The sequence below is a fragment of the Grammomys surdaster genome, unplaced genomic scaffold (genome assembly GCF_004785775.1).
Source record: "Grammomys surdaster isolate TR1022 unplaced genomic scaffold, NIH_TR_1.0 126178, whole genome shotgun sequence".
Taxonomy (NCBI): Eukaryota; Metazoa; Chordata; class Mammalia; order Rodentia; family Muridae; genus Grammomys; species Grammomys surdaster.
Genome location: NW_021620984.1, coordinates 4269237 through 4293344, shown reverse-complemented (window position 1 = coordinate 4293344; position 24108 = coordinate 4269237). Strand labels below are relative to the sequence as shown.

General features: G+C 34.7%; 1 long non-coding RNA gene across 1 annotated transcript in view; it reads left to right on the top strand.

Moving 5' to 3' along the window:
• Nucleotides 1-22423, top strand: part of LOC114612655 — a 44605-nt gene extending 22182 nt beyond the window's left edge. Inside the window, exons 4-6 of the long non-coding RNA XR_003710066.1 lie at nt 1165-1353; nt 5903-6100; nt 22199-22423. This is a non-coding gene — a long non-coding RNA (uncharacterized LOC114612655). The remainder of the gene's footprint in view (nt 1-1164; nt 1354-5902; nt 6101-22198) is intronic.
• The last annotated feature ends 1685 nt before the right edge of the window (nt 22424-24108 follow it).

Genomic DNA, 24108 nt, shown 5'->3' with positions numbered 1-24108 from the left:
CCAGTTATCACCTCATCCATTTACCAGATAAGAACACAATCAGTATTTGGGGTTTAGTCTCATTTAAGCCCTGCATCAGATACAGGAATAAACAGAGAATCTTGTACACATCACTCTCTTTGGACAACGACATAAAAAATGTGAACCTCTTCAATTGAAGAATTTTTATCATTTATAAATATGTGAAATCCTGTGCCCTTAGAGCAGGTGAGAATAATTACACTTTGTTAGCTTCAACTCTCAGGGGGAGAGTTACCTGTTTTCTTTACTGTTTTCCTGTAGCATTTTGAATATATTAATGATAACATTGTTTGCTCCTAACTGGAGCATTAGGTCATGAGTCAGGTGAATTTAATTGATAAATAACTATTCACTTGGTACAAACTAGAAGCACACCAACTGCTTGTTGACGGAATTTCTGAATAGCTGATACTACTCAGTAAGAAAATTTTACTTACCATAATTTCCAGTAAGATTCTTCAAGTAGGTTAAAGTAGCTGGACTGTAGCAGAGAACTAGGGTTTGCCAAGAAACAATCAGAGGGATGGGATGGCATTAATCTCAGCACACTAGTCATAAATGAGTATTTTTTAGGTTGTAAAACACAAAAAAGTTGGAAGAGATGGAGATAAATTTTTTACAGGTCACCAGGATCTTCAGAGACAACTCCAAAATACCATGGATTTTTCAATCTGTGATATTTTGAGAGCAAAACAACCTCTCTCTGTCTGCCTGCCTTTCTGTCTGTCTATCCTTCCATCTATCCACCCATCTACTCATCCATTCATCTACCCATCCAAATATACTCACACACACCCATCCATCCATCCATCCATCCATCCATCCATCCATCCATCCATCCATTCATCCGTTTATCTATCTTAATCGGCAGTGTTTCACAGTTTAAGGCTAGGTTTAATAAATATTGTTTAGAAATTGACTTTGTTTTCTAAAGTCTCATATTCTTTCCATTAGTGAGTCAGTTAACCTCTTGCTCCCACCAGTTGTGCACTTATTACTTAAACATAGCAACAGATAAGGATTAAATCGACCTTGTTATCCTCGTGAGTGATATGAGTCAAATTTGTTAATATTTCTGGCAGTTGATTCTGACTATTGAACACTTTGAAATATGAAAACTCACTTCAGACTTTTCTTTTGCAGAAGAGCTGAGCCGTGAAGTCCTAACTCCCTCACCTAATGTGTCTCTTTCTTCAAAATATCACCTCCACTTCTTTCTAATTAGTGTTTCTTTTCATGGCTGGCACTCTCTGTGGCTCCTTGACTCATACAGATTATAATGTGAGAAGAAGACATAAGGTTTAAACTGTTTGAGAGGAGAAAAGAAAGCAGGTAAAAAATTTTAAATACAGAGTTAATTAGGAAATTATTCAGAAATAGAATATTACTTTCTTACATTATTGGCATCTTTAAAGTAGTTTAGGAGATGGTAAAATTTCCTTTGAACAGCAAAGTGAGAAAACAGTCACATATAAATTCTATTTTAGTAATTATTTTCACTTAAAATAGTCATTTTAAAGAGATGCAGAACAAATAGCAAGCACAATAATCACCAAATTATGCATCACACAAAGTCAATAGACTTTGGATTACACTGAGAGGATCAGCAAAGCATTGTTTCCATGTTTAAGTTAGTACATTCAACTTTACTTCTGGGCACAAAGCAGGCAGAAGCTGGTCTGCCCTGAAGCTCTGTTCCAATTTCTATCCACCTAGTCTCTATGGCTAGCTGATTCGCCCTGGTGATTAAGAAAATAAATCAGCTACAGGATTCTCAGGATGGAAGACATTTGAAAGCATTCTTTTGTACATTCAAAAATCATTTCTTACCATTATTCATGATCTGTCTTGTTTGTTTCTTTCCTCAACAGCTTTTAAAAATAAACTCATCATCTCTCTCTGTGAGACACTGAAACTTGTTAGACTTTAGATTTTCTTTTTGCATTAAAAACTACTAACAAGATTTGGAGTGGAAACCATTGTTCACGGCCAACATTATGAATGTTGTATCACGTCAAAATGTCAAAAGATTTACAGTGAAGTTTGCTCTTTAAAAACCAAAATCTCCAACACAGCAATCTGAAATGGGATCTTTGAAAAGCACATCTTTTCGTTTTTATATTAATATAATTACATCATTGTCCTCTTTATTTTCCTCCCCCAAATCCTTGCATATATCCATCCTTGCTCAATGTCAAACTCATGGCCTATATTATAATAGTGTTATTGCATACATAGATATGAATGAGGATTTTTTATGCGATATTACTTACTGATAGAGATAAACTGAAGAATTTTAGGATCAGAAAAATCCCATAACCCTTATTTTAATTTCTTATAGTTTTTAACCTCATCCATTTCACTCTGCTGGCTCTACTGAGAGATCTGAATTCAAAATTTTACTCATAGTTTTCTTGGTTTGCTTTGTTTTTTTCTTTTTGGTCCCAAATATTCATATTTACATTTGGACACCACTCTACTATGTCCTTTTTGAAAGTTCTGAGGTTTTCACATGAATACTGTCTCTATGCTCTTTGGACTATTCCCATCCCCATTTAAATTTGTAAGATATACCTGCATTCAGTAATGTCATGGTAAATTCTGGCTACAGTTGTTCTCTCCTGTAGATCATGGATTATTCTCTGCAGCCTCGGTGAATCACTGAGTGTTTACAGTTAAGGAAAGACAGACCACCAGCTGGAAACATTGTTAGAATAAGGCACATCATATGGAATATGCCTAAATACTGCTTCTTCTATATACTATCCCCTTTAAAAATCAACAGCAAACCATCATTATTATTAATTCTGGTTCCTTTCTCATGAGAATGGCAATTATCCTAGCCTGTCAATTTTATAGGACATTGATTTTCAAACAGGGAGAAGGAAGAGCCAGAGGAACATGTTTCAAAAAACATAATTGAAGCTTTTACAACCAGCTCTATACTCTTTGTAGATTTATCTTTTTTTATTCTATGTGTGAGTATTTTGCCTGACTTTTTTTTATGTGTGCAAGAAATGTATTCCTGGTGCCTGTCGAGTTCAGAAGAAGATGCCAGATTCAGGATTAACAGGCAGTTTTGGACTACTAACTGTGCTGTGAACAAAACTCAAGCACTCTGAGCCAGCAACGTGCTTTTCACCTTTGAGCCATCTCTAGGCTCCATCATCTCAATACCAAAGAAGCAGTTTTTTACATGTTTCTAAAATCCTCTAATCAGAGTTATAAAAGTTTTCGTCTGCCTGCCTTTGCTCTACAATATTGTATTATATTCTTCCTGTAGGATAATATCATTTATGCCTCACATCCAAATATACATAAGGATGATGGTATCAATATGGAACTTATACCTAATACACAGGGAACATAAAAGAGTGAGTTATGGTTTTTTGATCACATATAATATGTCTATCAGAATGAATACTGTCAGATTCTATATTGAAGATAATGAAAAATAGATTTTAACAGTTTAAGACATGTGTGTATTCTACTAAATAGTCAAGATAAAAACAAATAAGACAAATTCTTTAAGACCTAGGAAGATAGTTTAATACGGAAAACAGCTTGTGTGCAAGCATGAGGTCCTTAGTTCAAATCTCCAGGATCCAGTTAAGCCTAGTGACTAGTCTGTGTTTCCAGTGTCCATCCAGTGAGATGGAAAACAAAGACACAGAGAACCTCCAGAAGCCTGTGGGACAGATCTTCTGACTCATGCAGAGGTGAGCCACAGAATCTCCTTGGCCAGGAATAACATATAAGGTTGTCCTCTGACCTCCATGTGCTCGTAATAACATGCTTAAGCCTCATTCGTACACAGGAATTTGCATGCACATTGCACCTACAGAAAAGAATCCCTAAAACTTTACAATCTAAGAAGTAAATTCACTAACTGAATGAAATGATTATGTTTCTAAATGCAACTCAAGAATTACAGCTTCTCAGTTCAAAATCATTTTGAGTATTTATTTCAGAAAGTGGTCTCCATGTGAGCAACAACCATATTACTTGGAACTTGTTAGAAATGTACACTTTTGAGTTTTTCTGTGAGACTGTGAAAAAAAAAAACCTGGATCTTTGAGAAATGATCTGTCTCTCATCAAGCCTTCCAGAACTTTGATTCATATTAAAATTTTATAACAACTGTTTTAGTATTGTGGAAATATCAAAATCTATACTTCAGTGCTCTGTTTAGAAATTCTGCTTGATCACAGGGACTTAATTCAACATCTTGCCATCTCTCATTCTTCTACCTTCCTTCATTTTCTTCAAGTATCTGTGAAGTCTTGAAAGATGGGGCCAGGTATAGATCACTTTTGTGTAGTTGACATCTGATTCTCAGTACCATTATTAGTTAGAAATAACCTTTTTGAAATGTATTTTGACTTCTAAAATTATGCATTTTTTAATGCCTTTTCACAGTCTGGTAGGAACATGTTCTTTTAACAGATGTGTCTGCCTTTTCAATTCACTTCCCAGCTTGAGATTTGCAAAGGAGGAAGAATACGTAGGTGTGCATCACATGACTTCACACACTTTGTGTAAGATGAAGCAGAGGGGGCATGCAAACCATCTCCAGGCCAGACTATTTATCAAGCTTACATTCTTAAATTTTCCAATGATATATTCATTCTAACTTATTCAATTGTACCTAGAAGATTTTTAGCATTTATTATAACCTTGTATTTTAAAATTGTTATTGTATTTAATGTGTTCATTTTGTGTTTGTGTGTTGGGATATACTCTAACACACATGTACAAGTCAGAGGACAGCATCTGGGAGTTAGTTGTCACCTTCTACCAGGTGATCTTGAATGACTGAATTAATGTCATTCAATGTCAACAGAAAGAACTTTTGTTCACTGATCCATCTCAGTTTATTCATGTTTGTATATTTTTGAAATGATTGAAACTTGGGCATTAAAAATCAGACAAATATTAATATAACACCTAAGTTAAACTTTTTAAATTTAATTTTCAAAGGAAACAAGGCCCACCTTAGTCCAGACTTTCTACAGTGTATTAACATTTATTATCATGTTTAAAGGTCTTATATTAGAGACAACGTTTTTACTACTGAGTAGTGTGTAGATCCGAGGGAGTGTGAATTAGTCAGGTATGTAATTGGGAAGATACAGAAGAACAAATACATCATTGGACATCAGCATTTCTCCTATACTGTTGTTAAAGGTATTTCAGCATATAGGAAGTCAGTTTTCAATAGAGCTTAAGTATTCATATTTGAACTGCAGTTTGGCCACAGTTAAAGCACCCACTCAGGAATGCATTCATAATTTACAGCATATTATATAACTTTATTCCACCTTTGTCCTTTTGATCTTGGTATAAATGCCAATGTCTCAGAAGCTTTCAGTATTCACTCTTGAAAGCATACAATGAGTGTTGTGTTGATCTAGAGAGTATATTGTTATGAAAGAACAGGCTGAGTTCAGTGGAGTTCCAGTTCTCAATAAGATTTCACAATAAGAAAACAAAAGTTTGGGGTAGGATTAGTATTTGGTCTCTTACCTGATTGAAATTATATAATAGTTCATTAGAGATTATTTCTATGATCACATGACCATATTTCAGTGATATTGAAAAGTTTGGCATTTAAGATATATGTATACCTTCAAAAACGTTCTTCTAAAGAAATCTTTAGATATATGATTATTGTTATACTTTAACTAACACTATAAAAGCCCCTGTCAATCTTATCAAAGTAGATTGAAACTCAAATTAATGTTAGTTATTTTTGCTATTAATTAAATCCTTACCATATTCAACCTACCCTGATGTCTTAATCTGCACTATCTGAGAACAAGTCACAGAGTAATTTCCTATATCCCCTTCTGGATAAAGTCACAGGTTCATAGTCCACAAGTTTCCCTTCACAGTTCTGTATTTGGCTCAAGACGTAGAGACTGAATATGACAGTGTGGAGAAAAACAGATGAAGGAACATTAACTAAACATCTGCCATGCTACCATGGAAACCAGAATCTATGTACAATGTACAATAAATCATTTAAAAAGGCCAAACAAATTAACAAATGGACAGTTGAATTGTATATGGAAATAGGGTAAGCAAAACTTCTTACCAAAATATTTTTTCTTTATTGGCCTTAAACCCTAAAACAAAATTGTTATTGTATGCATAAATGAGTATGTGTAAATTATTACAAAACTATTATATACATGTATAATAAATTATTATAAACTTAAACACATTACTGTATAATTTGATTCTTTAAATTTAGGGGATCCTTCACACAGTATCTATATGACAAAACTCTTCAAAATTTAGCATAAACAATTAGATGTTTAATAAAAAAAAATAAAGTGGGGTTTTGTGCACAAAACAGTTTATCATTATATACTTAATAAAACACACACATATATTAATTCTTCAATAATAGCAGCAATTTTAAAAATAATTTATTATAATCTACCAAATTTCGATGTTTGTCAGTGATTTTATGACATTTTATAAAACATTTAAAAGTATCCTTAAGGGAAATATTTTCTTGTAAAGAATAAAGTAGTTTTTTGTAGGTTTGAGTAATATGTTCTTCACAGCAGAGTTGTGATGCTGTAAATAGGACAAACAAACTTGGGTTTCAAACCATTTCAAATGTCTGAGTTTTTAGGAAGGCATTTAATTGATGTGCTGCAACACAGTTATGTATGCACACTGATATCTCATTATTTATTGTAATTTGCTTTATGTCCTGGTGGTGCTGGCATAGATCAGTTACCATAGAGATGCTTTCAGGGGTTTAAGAAGAGAAGTGAGTTTAATCTCTGTGGATTACTTTAGTGACATACCAATATTATTAGAAAAGTATTAAATTAATTATGTTGGCCAAATAACATATGACATTCTTGTACCTGAGGGGAAAAGTTAATCTTGTAAATTTTTAGGGCGGGCCGATAAATCTCACAGCAGTCTGTTATGACAGACATTTTTTTTTTCCGGTAAGTAAAGGAAAATTCCAAAAGACAGATAATGTTTTCTATGTCTCAAATTCAACCAAAACTCGTATCAATGTTCTCTAAATTAATTCAAGACTTTCTGATGCAGACATTTTCACAAGGCACATAAAAGTTCCAGCCTCCATAATGACTTTGTACAACAGACACAGGAGGTAGCACTGAGGAAGAGAAATCAGACATTCTAAAGATAGGCTGAAGAAGGTCCAGAGTGGTGCAACAAGAACATTTGCATGGCTTACTGTTAATCATATATTTGGCACATACAGGAGGTTCGCTGTGTGTATATTGTATCCTAGGAGAGGAAAAGATAAACCCATCCAGTGTAAGTGTAGAGTCACCAGAGCATTGCTCTTATAGACCTCAATAAAGAATGACAGTCACTGTCTTTTGATGCACTTGTCACAGAACTCTATTCAGACTGTAGAATCATATAGCTTCTTGTAGACCTGGATAGAAAATTGCTTGGAAGATAGTTCAACTGGCTTAGTGAGAATGGTTAAATACGGAGGCCAATAGTTATTGATATTCTTTCATTGAAGAAAAATGAATAAATTAGCACAAAATAGTTACAGGGAAAACTTATTTCCTTGATTTACACATTATAATGGTAGAGATTCGTCTTGTTTCACATAGGGAAAATTTACTATTTTCCTGAGCCTGACTATTGTAGTCACTGCCTCCTCAAATCCTTTCTTTACTCACTTCCTTTGCCATATGCCACGAGGCTCTCACGGAAAGAATACCAGCTACTTTTCAAGTCAGTAAAAAATAAATGTTCCTCATGATGGGCTGTAGTCATGTCTCCTTAAATCACCGGGATGGGATCATTGCATTTGGCAACAAATAAATACTCCTTTGTTTTAGTGTTTACTACAGCAAAGTAATAACCTAATTGAGGGCATACTGTGTTTAAGGCATTAACTGACAGACTATAAAACATGTATGTATTGCCTCCATGCCATTTCCCTGTGCTGTGATTTATATGTCTTAAGGTTACTTGTTTAATATTTGGGATGATGGTTACTATTAATTCATTTGATTCTAGTAGTAAAGTTCTATAACTGACAAAACTTAAGGTCTGATATAAAGTTTAATTTATTTTTGTTTGTTCTTTTGTTAAGAATAAACTTCATTCAAGGAGAGAGATATATTTAAAAAACTTGTGAACAATACTATGAGTTTTTATTTTTTGTTTGTTTGCTTGTATGTTTTATGAGCATGCATTTTATTTTTTTAATTGGATATTTTGTTTATTTACATTTCAGATGTTGTCCATTTTCCCCATTCCCCCATATAAACTCCTTATACCATCGCTCCTCCTCCTTTTTGCTTTTATACCATTTTAATTATATGCAAATATTAAGGTCAGTTTTAGGTTTAAGGACTAACAATAAAATAGATGCAAATAGTCTACAATGAACAAGCAAGACAATGAACACAAACAATCAAAATATAAACAAGGAAATAAACAAAGTCCTGTGATTACTATTTCTAAGGGATTATCAGGATGACCAAAATATCTGAGCCTACTTCCCTGTCCTAGCCCAGAGTCATTTTTATGCCTGAAGCCTACTTCTTTGTTCTAGCCTAAGATTTAGATTCATATCTCAAATTATTTCTTTGTTTTAGCCTAAGATGTAGATTCCTGACAGAAATTGCTTCTTTGTTCTAGCCTAATGTCAGATTCCTGCCTGAAGCCCATTTCCTATGAGCATACATTTTAAAGATAGCAAGTGAAAACTTTTAACACTGTGGATTTTGAAAGGGACCTTTGCTTATAAAACTGAATAAGAAAGAAACATGGGTAAACACTTAGTTGATGAAAGTTTTAGCTGATGCTCTAAGAGACTGTTAATATATTCTCTCTGTTACTATAAAAATTTGATGAACCTTAGTTTACTGGAGACCCCTGAGTAAACAACATGGAGCCAGGGGATCATGGCAAAAAGCAAGAAGAATTTTATTGTTCCAGCATGCTGGGGTCATCCTGCATCCAAAAGGAGAGGTGACCCCTCATAGCTTGTTCAGCGGACTTTTATACAGTTTCTAGGGTAGCATTCTAGGGGTAGCATAGAGAAACAGCAGCTAGGCACAATATGATTAGCAGAACAGAATGACTTTTTAACTGATTGCTCTTTAGGGAATGAGGTAGCAGGGACTTTCCTTGTCTTTGGATGGCCAACGGTCCGTTCTGTGGGATGTGTCCATGTACTCTGGGCCTCCCCCACCCGCAGGTCGGTTCCCTCCCCCTGTGGTCTGAGGAATGCTAATTAGCCTCTTTCTTCAGGAGGGACAAGTGTTCTAAAGTTCCTGAGCTGACCTCTTCATTACCAAATCATGAGACACTAAAATGAATGCCTAGAACAAGGGATGAAGGAGCAAACTGCTACCAGCTTAATGTGGAAGAGAGCAAATACCCTGGGGAGTGATGGTGAAAGGGATGCCTATGGTGACAGGTCCAGGAACTTGGAAGTGTTCCCTCAACTGAAGACTTCAAACCTCATGGGAAGCCCAAAGGTTTCTAGGGGTACTGAGAACTCTAACAAAAATACAGATGTAGGTCTCCCTTAATAATATTGGTTATCTACAGCATAATTACAAAGTCAGAGATTTCCAGTAATTTAATCATCACCTCTACATCAAGGCACAGATCTAATACCATGTTCTTTCTCAATATTCCACTATCCCAAAGAATATAACTGGATTTAAAAGAAATGGATTGTGTCCTCTGACTCAAGTTCAAGTCATCTTAGATGAACACAGTATTTCCATAATGCCAGCTATTTTTGTTTAGATTCTTGCATCTAGGTTTTATTCCCTGTGTCTTTCTGTTTAAGTTTCAGTTGTTATCCACATTGAAATACAAGAACTTTCTCATAGATCATATTGTTCCATGTCAAGAAGTCTGATAACATGACTGTACTACTTATCATGTTTGTATTTTCTGTAATTTCTAAATATGTTTCTAATTTTCAAATTATGTTTTCTAGGAGGCATTCAGGGCTAAACAATATTCTCTGTTGCTAGAATAGAGTTATGTAACCCGTCATGGCATTTGAGCACATGCCTTAACTCACTAGCACATCAACAACGTTTCTCCATGTTTCATTACATTTTGAATCAAGATCTCCTTCAGAAGCACAAACTAGAAGCCAATATGCAGTCTCAAGGAACTGTACTTCAAGGCAGTACAATTCACACACAAAAAAGTAAAAATCAATTTGCATAAGGTTGTTTCACAAGAAAGAGTAATATATAAAGACTTCACCTGCTCCAGTACAAAATCTAAACAGGATTATGATCAAATATTGAACTGAATTAAGTCCTTATGGGTTCAGTTAGTTGGTGACAAGTTATGCTTTCTTAATTCAACTAAGGGTGTGCTACATGTTCAGCTTCCTCCTCTTCACATTTAAAATCTTAACTGTCCTGACTATTCTCCAATTGTTTTCCAACCACCTCTACTTTGCAGGAGGGCTTCAGAACCACACAGTTGGTTAAAAGTTGGAGAAATCTCTATGTTCTCACCAAACTAATGGGAATGTTTATAGAAAAGAACCTGTGATTATCAAATATGACACTGAAAGCTATGTGTTAGACATGTCAAGCAGGAAAAGCAAGCAGGTGTTCCGATGCACATGGCCTCATTCTGGCAAATGACAGTATAAACTGATATTCACTGGGCAGATATAATCAGGACTTTACATAAGTCCCATGAATATCAGAGTACAGCGTGCATACTAGAACTTTTATATAATCATATAATAGTAATGAAATGTATCTTTGTGATACTTCGCAATGATGAACTTCATGGCATCTTAATTTTAATGTTCTACAACTATGTTTGGTAGATAAATATGGAAACAATTTATGTTTGTTCTTCACTGCTTAGTTATTTTTGAAAAAATGTCATGTAATTGTTCCATTGATTTGTTATAACTTGCATAAAAGCTATTATTATTGGCCAGTGTAGGATTAGGTACTGAGTTTGGTGACTAGCCAACCACATATATGTAAATTCTTTCTAACAATATCTGCATCCTGTTATCTCAGATCAGCTTAACCTGATATTGTCCAACTATGAGTGAGACCTATAACCTCTTTCTCCCAGGGTAACTCATAAATCATTTCTAAAGAGCTTGAGAGAAAAAAAAGTCATAGACTTCTTTAGAAAGTGAACCACATAATGATTGTATCTCCCTGCTCTACAGCACCTTGCAGTTTACAAAGCATTTTCATGGCCGTTATCTCATGTAATGTACTGCTCGCAAGCCTCTGGCTTCCTGGGAATTCTATTATCCAACTCTCTCAACACCGACTTTCCAGTGCTATATGCTTCACAAGCCTTGTTGGGTTTTCTTCTATCTTGCCTTTCTCCATCAATTTTATATTCCCGAAGCGTTATGGCTGTCCTCTCTAATCTTAAAAAATTTATCTCTCCTCTCCTTCTCACTGCACCCAGCACAGTAGACAGTCAATCTATATTGGTTGATGGTTTTCTCTCAATCTGACTTTCTACTTGTCAGGCAAGCCCTTCTGGGATTAGGCATCCTCTTGTGTGCCCTGGCTAGAATTTTTTCACTTTCATCAAACGGTGCCCAATGCCCCATGAAGATATTTTAGCTCTGTCTTTTTTTCCTCAATTGACAATCACCTATTTGTGATTTCCGTTTTCTGAAGCTTCTTAACAACATCTATTCTTACTTTATTTATTTTATGCATATCCCATAACTGGCCTTTCAAAAATGTTTATCTACTTTGCTAAAGTATAATTGGCTTATAAGTTATGTTATAGAAATTTTTTTTGCAGAAATATATTTTTCTATTCAAACAACTTTTATTGAGTGTTTGAAATTAAAATGAAAGCTAGTGGTCAAGAGTTTTGATCACGGTCATTATATTATAAGAAAAGATTTTTTCAAAATAAATATAATACCAAAACCAATTAACTAAATCTCATAAAGGACACTATAAATAGATCTGTAAGTTTCAATGAAGAAGCATATTTCATCTTATACTGGTAAGCTTAATATCAATTAGGAAAATTTATGAAGTTTTAAGTTATATGTGACAATTTTTGTGTATGACAAGTTATGCCTGGCATTTTCTCTAGTATGTATGATCATTCCCATGAGTGAGTGCACATTATGTTTGCAGCTGAGTGAGTGTGCACGTGAGTTTAAATAGATCCCAGAAGTTGATCTCAAATCTCTCTCTCCAATACACTTCAGTTTGAGCCAGTGTCTTTCAGTATACCCAGAGATCATCAATTCTTCTAGGCTGGCTGACCATTTTGCCTCAGAGATCCACCTGACTCTACCAGTCAGCACTCAGTTTCGGATATAAACGATGACATAAGCATTTAAATAAGGAAGTGTTTTCCACATAAGAACTAAGTAAATGATAAAATATTAGTGGAGCAGTGAACATAGTGAAAATGTAATCTGGAATGTGCCATCCTTTGTTATGTATAAATAAGGGGGAGATATGACCCCTGCAGGTATCACAGGATAGTCAGGTGGCATGCGAAAATGTATAGAATTGGGATTCTGCTGCATTGTTGCATGCCTAACATTCTGTTCAAGGAAATGGTAGGGCTCTGATTCTCTATGGGAGGTTGGGATTCTACATGAATAATTCAACTTACCTGTTCATTCAGTTAGAGTCATTTTACTCAGAGGTGTGGCAAACACATTCTACATAGGAAAACATAATGACAATACAGAGAATGGAGAATGTTCATTTTAAATATTTTTTTTTTTTTTTTGCTGGCTTTCAACACTCTGTTTCAAAGACAAGCCTCAGCAATAAATGTTATTTTCTTTGAACTGCCTCTTCACTATTACTTAAAAGCGGCTTGCTGAAAATTTGGGAAACTAAGAAAATTAGCTTGCTCTCCTCTGCATTTCAGCTAGTTATCTTGCGATAGTTAATCAGAATTCATACCTATTTAATGTTTTATGACTGAACAGAAACGTGGACGATACATCCCAATGGCAAATGAGCCTTTCAAAAATAGGGTGCAGAGAATGTAACATAGACACGTCTTCCCTTCACGAATGTGCAGGGAAAATCGTAAATATGTGAAAATTGAAATGCTTTCGGGTGTAATTTTACTACTTTAGGCTACAGACAGTTGGCCAAAAGCCAGTTTTTAAATAAATATTCATTGTTTCTCCCTAAAGGCACTCCCAGCACATTTTACTAATAAGTATCTTATTTAGTTGTGTGTGTCAAAGGTCAGAGCCTAATGAAATCTCTCTTTCATATGTGAATCCTTCTGAAGAAGAGATAATACAATTAAGAATGTGCATTTTTTTGGATAGATGAATTGAAACAATCTCCAGCGTGTCAAAACAAATAAATATATGATAATTAGTCTATAGTTGAGTTTAACGTTGTTCATGAAGCTTTAAATTGTGTTGGACTAACTCTAATTATAAAGGCCAGTATTCCCTAGAATATATTTACTTCTATGTGGATGGTCTGATGACAAGCTATTTGATAATTAATTCCTAAATGCTTTCTTGAAATTTTGGACTTGAAAAATCATCTTGTGCCAACAACCACAAACTTCTGAATTAGTTCTATGCAAATTTTATTTTGTTCTTTCTTGTTTTATGACAATAATTATTCCCAATGAATTTGACTGGAATTTAGTAATAAAACCTCTCTGATTCTTCATTTCATGGATGTTAATGAGAAGGGCACCAGAAGCTCAATCCAAAGTGGAACACACTGAATGAACACCCCACAATGCACCATGCTTCAACACTAGTCGGTCCACTCTAAAGTCACACTGGATTTAGGAGAGAAACAATGTTCTGTTTTGAAGTGCAACATCTGAACTGTAAATAAAATATCCAATAAAAATTTAAAAAAAAGTATGTATTTGAAGCTGAATGGATATGAGCAGTTATTCAGCTCCCTGGAAGGCCTAAATTGAAGTCCTTAGTACCAATGTAAAAAGAGTACATATGCCTATGCTTGACCCTGACATTAACAATTTTGAAGGTAATTATACAATTAATCTCATAGACACACTTGCTTTTAAATATTCTAATGAAAAAGTCTAAGTCCTTCAACATAGATCTAAAGTGTTTTAGTTACTGGAAAAATTTCAGTAGAAAAATTTCAACTCTGAAAAATTATAGAGAGGTTGTGTTTAATGAATTTTGTTTGGTTGGATTATTTTATTCCAGAAGGCAATTAATTTTCTTTTGGTTACTTAGAGGTAAAAGGGATAAGAGACATATTTTTAAAAACTGATGCATATGAAAAGTTGACGTTTCTCTTGTAAAGGATGTTACCTCCAAACACAAATTTCCACTAGCTATAACAGTTCTACAATATTTATAAATCAGTCTGGATTTTCATTCTATAAATCTGTTTTTTTTTCTGTACAGTTTGTAAAGATGTATACACACAATTATGACTATGCTGGCAATGTTAGTTTCTCTTAGGTTATTATTTCACTTATGAATGGAATGTTGGAATTATATGAAGTTTATATTTCCATTTGACAGAAAGAGAGTAAAACCTTAAATCTTTGACTTTATTTTCTATTGATTTCATTCACTCCAGTCTTTGAGAATAAAGTATGAAGATATAGATGTGTTTAGAACTGTCTCTGGATGTTCCAGTGTATACTGGATTACCCAAGCTATTCTGATGTTATGTATGAGGTCTCTTCTTCATATCTCTTTGCTATATGTCCCTGATAAGCAATATCCATAAAAGATCTTGGCATCTAGGGTGTAAAACATGGCAAGACACAGATACCAAGGAGAGTGCAAGAAGGGGATTAAAAAAATATGGAGCTTCTGATCTTGGAGGTTTAAAAAAGAATCTGTTTTTCTTACTCCATAGCTGGACAAAAGAAAGAGTAGGAGGACAATTGAAATTGACTTTGCTTCCTGAAAAGAATTACCATTCTAAGGTATAAGGGATCAAGATTCAAATCATAGTAATGGGGTTTTTCTGAGATCATCTAAATAAACCTTGCTCTCTATGCACAAAGGATCTCCTAGTTTGTTAACTAAGAAAACTTTGTCAATGACCTGATAAATATACAGTACACATATTAAGAATACCTTAGATTCTGAAGATGCAGAGTCTTTCTCTCAACCAATGATCTTCTAAGAGACTACTGATTTACTTGATAGATGTGAACATGACCCTATCAAACATAATAGCGGGTATTTCTGGTTTTATAAATTTATAGCTTTACTGGTATTGTGGCTAACATTGATAGTTCCAGCATAAGAGAGGCAATCTCTATGGAAAAAAAGGTGGATCTCTATGAAATTAAGGGCATCCTGATCCCTTAGGATCACATCACAGAGTCCTAGGCTATATGTGGAGACTCTTTATCTCTCAAAAAAAAAAGAAGAAAGGAAAAAAATGAAATGAAAAGAAAAGAAAGAAAAAGAAAGAAAGAAAGAAAGGAAAAAAGAAAGAAAGAAAGGAAGAAAGGAAGAAAAGAGAAGAAAACAAAGCCTGCAGCACAAATAATACAATATCATTTAGAAACTAATTCTATTAGTTCACTTCTTGGAATTCATCCAAAGAGAATAATAGAGGGTATGAATATCTACAAAGGTGCTCATTATGGCATTACCACTAATAGAGAAAAATAGAAAACAAGGTAATTGTTCAGCTCTGGTGCATGTGTAGCATTAAATGTAGAATATGATAACACTATACTGAACCACATGCAAGGAAGTTGAATCCATATTGTAAGGCAAAATATAAAATAAGCAATAAATCCATGTTACCATATATATCAAAATGTTTCTAATCCAATAATGTGAAACATAGAGTTCTGCAACATCATAAATTATTCAGTGTTAACCTGATGTTACAGGTATTAAATAGACATCTAACCTCCTAGAACAATATTGTATAAAATTGACATCATACTATTACTCTTTCTCTCTGTCTTTCTGTCTCTTTGTCTTTCTGTTTCTGTATCTGTCTTATCTGTGTGTGTGTGTGTGTGTGTACACAAATGCACAGGGGGTGTGTACATAGACATACACATGGACACACACATGGAATATGAAACATATAAATAAATCTTATTATTTATATTTAAATATTTCAAAATATTTATCCTAAAATATTTTATTAGGCATATTTAAATATTTAAATAAAAATGCTGGCTTCCTAAATGCCCACATTTTGATGTACTTCAGGTAAAGGACAGTCAGACAAATACAATTTCTCAAGTGGAAACAAATAGCACCTCCCACAGACAAGGATAACTGTAAGATAGGTCTAGTAAGGAGTCATTACTAGAGGTGAATGCAGGGTATGCACATGCTTTAGGAGTTCAGAAGAACTGCTACTTGTGAGACCAGCAGACGCACAGGAAGGGCAGTGATTGAATGAATACAAAAGGTGGTTGTTTAGGTGATTTATTTCTTGAGGAATGAGAGCACACCAGTGGAGAGAGAGTCGTGAATATAAATAACTGGTCTCTCTTCTGCTACTGATCTCCTGTTAGGTCTTCTTACTCATCAGTCTGCAAGAAGACAAAGGTCTAGGAAGTACTGTGGTTTCTATGATAGCAAGGAAGATGGACAATGGTCAATTTAAAAGAAAAAGAATTTGAGTGTAACTGCTAAGTTATAATACTCTTTCTAAGCAAAGAGAAAACATCATAAAGAGTTTAGTAAATCACAGAGAAATAGCGTTGATGGTCATCTCAAAGAGTGTTACAAATGGATTGTAAGGAATTGCCATTTTCCTTCCTAGCATTCATGGTGTTGTGTCTATAATAAACATTTTACTGTTAAAACTGAAGCCTACTTGTTTTTTTTATTTTATGTTGGATACATGAATGAAAAAATCTCTCCTAGTGATATTTCTTTACCCATAGTTCAGTGCATCATTCAATGTTCTTCAAGATGCTGCTTCTGTTAATGAGCATACACACAGTACACTCACACACAAAACATATACACACATAACACTCTATCTCTCTATCTCTCTCTTCTCTCTCTTACCTACTCAGCCACTAGATAGAGAATAGCAAACTTTGAAATGCTCATCCCTAAACTGATTATCTACTGAATACCTTTCTATTCAAGGTTTTGGAATCTCTGTAGAAAAGGACACAGAAAGATTATGAGAACCACAGGTGGTAAATGACTTCAAGGAAACATCCTTTCCAGACTCAACAGGGCCGATACACATATGATCTCAGAGAGACAGCAAGTATAAGAACTCTTCAAGCTCAAGTTAGAAAAAATTCCCTATAAAAGAGTGGAGGTTGGTTGGAAGTCCCATACCTAGTTAAAGAGTGAATGACATTTCATTGCTACTTAGTGGGGGAAAATATTTACTTATTATACATCTAAATCTATCACACTCCAGGGAAAGACCCATACCCACGACTAACTGACAAGCACAAACTGGACTCCTAGAGGTTTTTATTTTTGTTTGTTTGTTTGTTTGTTTGTTCAGAGAGAACAAAATATTCAGGTTGGGAGTATATGAGAGAAATTGAGAGGAACTAACATGACCCAGGGCAAATAAGTATAGTGTTCTGTTACATTTTCTGTTTGGTTGCTGATTTGGAGAGATTTAAAAATCAGCAGGACATGGAGAAGAATCTTTGCATATAAAATAAAAACTAATAACATATGCTCATGGTTTTGAAGATTGCATGTGAGAGAGGACAATCTAAATGTTAACTTAAGAATTTTCTGGGTTTTTCAAACATCTAGGCAAATTTGCCTGATGAAAAAATAAGATGGATTGTGAAATATTAACTTAAGGTAAAGGGACTTCTCTTATAGTAACAGTCTTCATAATGAATTTTGTACCCAACTTTAAACTTATAAATTTAGCTAAATTTATTATGTGGCTGTCACTACAAGGATAATCCTGTGCTTCTGATCATTTTGATCTAACTGTGATTTTTATCAATACAGGAATTAACAGTACTGTTAAAACAATCAAATAAATAAAAACCAAAACAAACCATCTACTTATTTTGTAGATAAAAGGTCTTATGATGGATATAATTAGTAAGTTTAGATCAAGAAGAATGAGACAGAGCATTAGACCTATTAATATTGATGGTCAGACTAAAACAGAATGAACAATGTTCTGACAGCTGTTTTCAGTAACACAATTTCAATAATAACAGAAAATAGATCAACACTAAAGCTTCAGGATAAAAATGAACAAATATCAATACTGTTCAACTCTTCATTCTGAAAGCACTTAAGAAGACTTTTCCGTGTCAATTAGAATGCTTTCTAGGGGATACATTTTTTTCTTAGTCACGAGAATTAAATATCTACATCCAGTAAGTGAGACACACAAAGTTTCCATTTTCTTAGGTACTTGGTAAGGGCCATGTAGACAAAGAATTAATCAAGCAGAAGTCTATTTTTACATTGAATATCTCACAATTTGTAAACAATTTTCAGTTTTGCTTTAAAAAAAAAATCAAGCTCCCTGTCAATGCTGAGTTTATCCTGGCAAGCAGCCTTGTGGGAGTCTGGCATATTGAATCATTACCATATTTTGTTATTTTCCTCTCTCATTTTTCCATATGCATGAATAAATCCATAGAAGGGAAATGACATACTAATTTCCTCTTAGCTGACAGAATGCTATTGGCATCTTCATACTAGATCAAGTGTCAGATGCCCATAATTAACCCCAGGTTTGCCCTTCTGACTTTGGCCAAGCAACCTCTTTCTCAGTATTCCAGTTTTCTGATGAAAAACATAGCAACAATTTCTTCCCATGTAGAAGAATTTTGGTTAATAGGTGAAAACAATGACGAGCCTAACAGTATTAAGATGCAGATTCTTCTTAAAGTTTTGTTGGGAATTAGGAAGGTAAAAATGAACTAGAAAATGTCAGACAGGAGAGTTAAAAGATACAATAGGATTAGAAGACAAGATATCAATGTATATATGATTGACTTTTTTATGTAGAAGAGTGGTGGGAATGTATATTATGAACGTAGAAAACAATATGTATATAGAAGTTTGACATAAACTGTGGAAATGAAGCAACTCTGCCTTCAGAGTTGATAGTGTTGGAAAGAGCCAAAGAATTCACCATGACATCTTGCGTTTAAGATGTCACGATAAACGCTAACAACATGTAAATAAAGTACAAAAAAAGAGTTTTAAAGCCATTTTCAGCTATTCCACTATTATATCACTCAGATGAATTTGAGGAAAAGCTACTTCAATTAAAAAATAGATGCAATTCTGAGGCTGGTTCCAAGATTCAGTATGTTACATAGAACATTAGCCTTCAGGATAGCGTAAGTAGAAACACTGATGGATAAGAGCAGGAAAAATGGTGTCCAGAGTGAGTACATGATCATTTCTAAGTGTTTCAATAATTTTATATGATAGTTACCAAAATAAACATGTGACAAATGGATTAACTCTACCTGATCCTGGAAGTACAGCTACATAAAATACATATTTCTATGGAAAGACATGTTGTTAATTTTGATTCTGCCTATCTCAACAATGTAATAAATAGTTACGACATTGAGAGTTGGAAGTATTCACAAAATGACTGTAAGCCTATTCACTCTGCATATAGACATCAGAAACAGAACATAACTACACTGTATAGAATGGATCATTATACTATGCCTTGTTTTGAAATTTTAGTATCCTATTAAAAGTAAGCACACTCAAGAAAAAGCTGATCTACATAACAGAAAGTAAAGGAACATTCTATAAATATAAACATTAATCATATGAGTCATTAAGAGCTCTGTCTGATATTGGCCACACAGAAGAAAAGCTTTTCTCATTGAATATAGAAAGAAACAATAGAAATGTCATTTTCAACATCTTTAAAGTCATCTTGGAAAATAGATTCTGTTATACCTAGTCTGACAACTGCTTAAAATATCTCAAAGATCCTAGGGAACTTGCTCAAGGTTTCAGAGCTATGAAACATGGCAGCAAGGTCTACAGCTTAATAGTTAAGCACAAAATCATTAAATCTGCATGCAGCATGGAAATTTCTGCCAGCTTTACTTTTGTTGCACAATATACTTGGAACACTGGCCTCAACTCCTGACCGTATACTCACAACATTTAACACTAAACTCATGCAAGAAAAATTCCCTATATTTCTAGTGCATCTAATGTCCACCAAGTGTGGAAATGTTGTGACTGTTCATTTACGTGTAAATTATTGGTCAGTTACTCAACAGTTTTATGTGCTCAGATCAAAGTAGTTCAGGGCTTTTAAAGCAACAGAGAGGAGTGTTTTGAAGTTGTAAAGCACAGATAAAATGCATTTGTTTGCTAAGCACATTTAAAACTTGACATGACAGTTACTATGCTGAAAACCAGGCTGATATACTGACATTGCCTAGTGTTCAAAATATCACCACATAAATACAAAATTATTAGGCAGAGGTTGAGCCACAGTATATCAGTTTGCTGATCTTATCTCTTAACAAAATCAAATGCAGAAAAATTTGCCATGATAATGAAATAGGGCTCAAATATTGCAAAGAAGAGGCTTTTGCATAAAAATGTATAAATGTAAGACAGAAATGAGAACCATGCTTCACCAACAAACTACAGTGTTATAATTATGATCAAAAGAAAGACATGTTGAGCTTGAAATTTCTTCACCAGCCTGTTGACGGCATTGAACACAATGTTTGAAAGAAACCGGCTTTATTCTTAGGCTACATATGTTAATACTTCTGTAATGTTTTAATTGCTTATAGGAAGGAGCAGGGTGAGAAATAACCCCATGGTCTGGTCATTACACTGTACATAATAAAGCATAATAGAGCATCTTCAATATAAATGTCCTATTTACTTGTTAATCTCTAGAGATCTTAGAAATAAACTGACTCAAATGAAACTGTTTTATGACTTAAGTTGGGTCTGATATAAGCAATCTATTACTAAATTTAACATTATATATATATGCATATATATTCAAGTAAAGAAAATATAGTCTTGGTTCAGCAATAACTTGAGTACACAACCATATTTAGCGTTCAAAATGGCTAAAACTCAACCATACAATAAAGAAAAAATAATGAATAAACATGGACATGACTCAAGTTACCAATAATTTCCATGAAAATTATATAAATCCAATCAGAACTGAAACAAATGTGATCAAACTGAGCCGTATCCTTTTGTATTTCAAGAGGTATTTCTTTCTGAAACGCGCCAAGTTAATTAATATTTCTCATGAAGATAGAAAATGTGCCTGTCTGTCCTTGTTATATAATGTCAGCATCATGCACTATAATCTGGAACTTAAGATAATTAATGCCGTATATCCTTGCCTCTGAACAACACAGCTGTCAGCCATGGGGCTTTAAAATTAATATGGTCTTCTAGACTATAAATCAGAAATTATGATGCTATTATACAATGTTTCTTAAAAGGCACTTACGTTTTAAAGGAAAACTGGCTTCTGGTAGCAATTCACCTGTTAAAATAAAACATATTATTTATTTGGTAGTCAGTAAGTAACATAAAAAAGTTATTTTTATACTTGGCAGCATTGGAGGGCAACTTTGCAAAAAAAAAAAAAGAAACTTTTTCTAATCTCATTTACTTTCTTTTCTCTGCAAAATGAAAATAACCTCTTTGGTTGTAATAATTAAATGCTTTTCTGTTCAGTGCATGTGCACCAAAACCACAAAAGCTAATGAGTTTCATGTTTGAGAGCAAAACCAGAAATTACTGTGCATATTATTTAGGTCATGGGTATAGACTGGAACATATTCCACTCACAGAGTATAATGAGAAGCACGAGAATTAACATCTTCACAAGAAAGTTAAAGGCTTAGGTGCAGTGGATAATTTGACTCTTATCAATATAAAAATAAAACATCACCAGAAAGACATAATTAACATAAAATGCACTCTGTTAAGCATTTCATTAGTTATTTAAATTTCTCATATAAGTTCTCAGCGTCACTGAACTTCATTAATGGTTGAGAGATTTTTACTTATGAAGCTTCACGATTATCACTGAGATACAATAGGCCGAAGCATATGTTATACTCAGCAAATCAAGTACGTGGAACAAACTGCACTGGATCAATATGGCACTTAATCCTTATCTGAGGCAAGGAAGTGACTTCCTGGGAACAGGAAAAAAAAGTGGCCGCGGAACCTCTTTTAATGGCACTTTATTTTCCATAGCATGTGAAATGTCATCTCAAAGTGGAGAGATTATGAACTGCAATTCCTCCAGGGGCATTACTTGTTTGTCCGTGCAAAGTTGCACATGCGCATGTTTTCCCCTATGTTCATCGTGATTTTCGGCATGGATGCTTCATCAAGTTTGAGTTGTTATTTTATATATTATGTATGGGCGCATATAAAGTTTTTTGTTATTATCGTGAGAATAAAATCGAAATCCTTAGAAGATTGATGGCTTTTAGATACTAATTTGTAAACAGAGGAAGTTCCGGTGGGAAACTCATCTGAGCTCACTTGAGTGTTAAATTGTCAGGGCAACAAAATTGCTTCTCAATCTCACCCTAGATTGACTGGCTAATAAGATAGAGAAAGGGAGGGGTGCAGAGTGGAGCTGGCAAGGCTGTCTGGCAGATCTCCTCTCCATGGACCCTTGACTCTTATAGCTGGACAGTGCTTTCCTTCCAAGGGCTTCTGAGCAGGGTCATGAGCTTGTCCTGGGCTATCCTCAGTCTATGCTTTCGCTGAAGCACCTTGGGTTAATACTGGCTAATAGTCAAAAAAAAAAAAACAATAAATGTGAATGTTTGCCTGTCTGTAGAGATAACTTCTTTACCTGTCTGCTCTGATATGAATATAAACAATCAGAAGAATACAGTATGACAATTCCAGGTTTAACACTGATAATTCCTGGACATGAATTTGCTTAAGAAATTGATAAACAACAATTTAGCTGCATCTGTTATCCTGTTACTGTCAACTTTCTACTATCTGCAATGATGATTGTCACTTCTGCAAGCTAAGAGGTTTTCTAAGTTTTCTCCTCCTCCATGTGGGTATACCAGTTTTAATCTCCCCATAGATATCAGTATATTGCTTTCTCTTAAAAGGAAGCATGTATTCTTCCATAAGAGTTCAAAAGCTCCACCACTTTTTGGCTGTGTGTGTCTGTATCTGTCTGAGTCAGCTGCTGGGTGGAGCGTGTCAGAGGACAACATGCTCCTGTCTCTGTAAAAACTAAAAGAGTATAATTAACAGTGTTAGAGACTGATGCTTGTCCATGGGTTGGGTCTCAATTTGGGACAGTTATTGGTTGGCCATTGCCTCAATCTCTGCCCTATACTCTGTGCCTGCATTTCTTGCAGATAAATTTTGGGTTGAAATTTTGTGGATGGGTTGGTGTACCCATCACTCCACTGGGGTTCCTATTAGACTATAAGAGGTAGCCTCTTCAGGTTCCATATACCCAATGTAGTGAGTCACAGCTAAAGTCACCCATTGTGGGCCTCGAAGGAGATAAGAACTCCACAGGAAGACCAACAGAATCAAGTAACCTGGACTCTTGGGGATCTCAAAGTCTGAACCACCAACCTAAGAACATGTATGGGCTGGACCTAGACCTCCCAGCTCATATGCAGCTTGACCTTCATGTGGATCCTGAACAGCTGGAACCCAGGCCCTCCCAAAATCAGCTACAAGCTCAAGGAATATCTTCTAAGAAGGCTGCCTTTTCTGACCTCAGTGGGAGAGGAAGTGCCTAGGATGGGGGTATACCCAGGGATCCTCCACCTGCTCAGAGGAGAAGGCAAGGAGTTGGGGGAAGGGTTTTGGGAGGGGTGACAGGGAAGGAGTCAGTGAGTAGGATCTGAAGTGAATAAATAAAATAAATTTAATTTAAAAATTATAAAAGCATATATAAATAGCCACAATCCTACCCTTGCATTCATAAAATGGATGTGAAAACGTTTGCCAGGATTCCCAGATTTGTTGTTCAGGAGTCAGAACATCATGAGTTCTACAATCTAATAGTACTCAAATTGTGTAGAGACACTGGCCTTTCTTCTCTTCCTGAATTTAGCCTTCCTATTTCAGTCACATTCACCATTAAGTAAATAAAAGGGTAAAAGCTTCCT